This window comes from Cebus imitator, unplaced genomic scaffold, assembly GCF_001604975.1.
Source record: "Cebus imitator isolate Cc_AM_T3 unplaced genomic scaffold, Cebus_imitator-1.0 Scaffold266, whole genome shotgun sequence".
NCBI lineage: Eukaryota > Metazoa > Chordata > Mammalia > Primates > Cebidae > Cebus > Cebus imitator.
Window position 1 is genome coordinate 2471547 of NW_016107581.1, and position 3168 is coordinate 2474714.

The window sequence follows — 3168 nt, forward strand, 5'->3', positions numbered from 1 at the left end:
CTAAAAGGGTATGCTTAGCAATAGACAATGTAGCTGGTGGGCCTACAAGTCTGGTTACTTTGTAATGCTACAAAAGGTGTTTAAAGTCCTTGAGCACGTTATGTACTGTTACAGAGTCAAGGTCACTCTGCTCCTGGAACAAGAAGGCTTGGGGAAGTTTGCCTCCCCAGAGGCCTGGCAGTTTGCTGCGGTTTACTGTTCCCAGCACTTGCAGCCATTTTATGGAGGCACTCTGTGAGCCCTCCCTCCATTGCCGTTCCCCCCAACAACTGGGTGTCCATACTAAGTTTGGCTTCAATATGGTAACCTCCCAGGAGCGGGAGACTACCAGGTTGCCTGGCAAGGGGTGAACTAGCCTAAGGCTGGAAGTGGAGCAGGTCAAAGCTCCCATGTTGATCAGGAGTGGGAGCATGGCAGTGAATAGCCACTGTACACCGCCTAGGTGACGAAGTGAAATGCTGGGTGACACAGCGAATAGCCACTGCACACCAGCCTGGGTGACACAGTGAAACCCTGTCTCTGGAAAATAAACAAATACATAAATAGGAAGCAGCACAGCAGAAAAGTTTGGAAAAGTCACAAACTGGCAATGTGGAAGAGAAGGAAGGGCATTTTTTTGTTTGTTTGTTTTGAGATAGAGTCTTGCTCTGTAGCCCAAGCTGGAGTTCAGTGGTGTGATCTTAACTCACTGCAACCTCCGTCTCCTGGGTCCTGGTTCAAGCAATTCTCCTACCTCAGCCTCCCAAGTAGCTGGGATTACAGGTACGAGCCACCATGCCCAGCTAATTTTTGTATTTTTTAGTAGAGACAGGGTTTCACCATGTTGGCCAGTCTGGTCTTGAACTCCTGACCTCATGATCTGCCCACCTTGGCCTCCCAAAGTGTTAGGATTACAGGCACGACCCAATGCACTTGGCATTTTTCTTTTTATTTTTTGAGACTGAGTCTCGATTTGTCGCCCAGGCTGGAGTGCAATGGCACGATCTCAGCTCACTGCAATCTCTGCCTCCTAGGTTCAAGTGATTCTCCTGCCTCAGCCTCCTGAGTAGCTGGCCTTTTTCTTGAAAATTAGTCATTTGAATTTTGCAATAATTTCTGTAGTTATTAAACAGGCTATTGAATCCATCCACAGAACTTAAAATGTAATACTTAACAACAGGGTCTTAAATAAAATAAATGCCAGCTCTCTGATCTCACGGCCAACAACCTGAGATTCCTGCCATCTGGTCCCAGTTCAGGACCTTTGCACCTGCTGTTAACCCTCCCCGCCTCCCAGATCTTGCTTCCATCTGGCCTTTGTTCAAATGATATCAGAGGAGCCTTCCATTATCCCCCTTTATAAAATAGCCTCACTCTCACTTCCCATCCCTTTACTCTGCTCCGTCCTTCTTTATCATGCTAGTCACCATCTCAAATTATTATTATTATTATTTTAAGATAGAGTGTCGCTCTTGTCACCCAGGCTGGAGTGCAATGGTGGTGATCTCTGCTCACTGCAACCTCCGGCTCCTGGGTGCAAGCGATTCTTCTGCCTCAGCCTCCAGAGTAGTTGAGATTACAGGCTCACACCACCATTCCCGGCTAATTTTTGTATTTTTTTGTAGAGACAGGGTTTCACCATGTCGGCCAGGCTGGTCTCGAACTATTGATCTCAGGTGATACGCCTGCCTCGGCCTCCCAAAGTGATGGGATTACAGGGGTGAGTCACCGAGCCGGGCCCTCGAATTATCTTTATTCAGTTAAACGCTTTTATTGTCTCTCCTAAGTACAATGTAAGCCCAAGCAGAAGACTTTGCTTTAGTCACGTGCTGTAGCCCCCAAAGCCCAGACAGTGCTTAGCACATAGGAGATGCTCGATGAGCAGTTGTTGATTGAATAGATTAGACATCAACGCAATCAGGCTATTCACTTAGGGACTCTTTGCCAGGCGGCGGAGAGGTACGTTACATTGCTCTACGCAACACGCATGCGCGAAAAAGTCCGGGAAGCCTGATCGGGAAAGGGGCGGAGCATCAGAGAGAGTCTCGCGGACATAGGCGGTTTGGAGCGGAAAGCGGGAGGTGGAGGGGCGGCTTGGGGCTGAGCGCGCGCGCGCAGCGCAGACGCCAGCTCCCGGAGACTGAGGTACTCAAGGTGCCCGAGGGCGGGGTAGTGACCTCGCGCGTGCGCTGTGCCCGCGACGGCGCCTGGTCCTGGTGTGTGGGTAGTTCTTGGCCTCTCGCGGCGCGTGCGCAGTGGTGACGGCGGAGGGATTTGAGGCCGAGATCCACCCCCTGCTCCAGTCGGTGGCCGAGGCCGCGCGAGTTGTTGAGCAGCGGCCTTGTGCGCTCGCTGCGCGGGCGAGGCAGTCAGGCAGACGCGGACGCCCTCGGAGTGGAAGCCAAAGCAGGAGTTCTTGTTGCTGAGGGGCCGCCGCAGCCGCCCCGAGCCTCTGGACCGACGCCAGACCGAGGAGGGCGCCGCGCGGCGAGTGAGTGTGGCCGAGTGGTCCGACGGGGTGCGGGGCCGCTACCCACAAGCCCCTGCGATGGGCCCCAGTCCTTTTCCCTTGCAGCCAGGCCCCCTTGCCGTGTCCCCTGCTGCAGGTCCCTTCTGCATCCCTTTCCCGAAACCCGAGTCCTCTGGGCACCCACGCCCGCTTCCCACAGCGCCCTCGGTCCCCTACCCACAGGCCCTTGCGGTGTGTGGCCTTTTTTCTTTTTCGTCTTTCCATGTTGTCCTGGACCCTTACCCATAATTCCTTTCGTCTTAGGGGGGCCCAGGTCTGTTACCCACAGGAGCTTGGCTTTGGGGCTTCGCTGCTTATGTTTCTCTTCTTTGCTCGGAGACTTCCGACCCCCAGGCCCCTGCAAAGCGCATCTCATAATTTGTCCTCCAAGGTACGAGACGAGCAGCCACAACTGCTCTGGGCCTCCTTCCTCGGGTCCTTGATTCCCCCCCAGAAATCCCCGGGGAACCTCTCCGCCCCACTGCTCGTGGCTCAGGACTCTTGAGACCTCACTGCTCAGGAACCCTTTTCCAGCCTTTGTTTTTTGGTTCCTTTACTGGCCTTTCACCTCCACCCCCACGAAGAGATACCCTTTTCTCTTCTAGCGTAGGACGGTTCTCTGCCCTTACAGAGCCTCTTCGAATTCTGTGACTTTTCTCCTGTTTCCTCTCTCTCTCTCT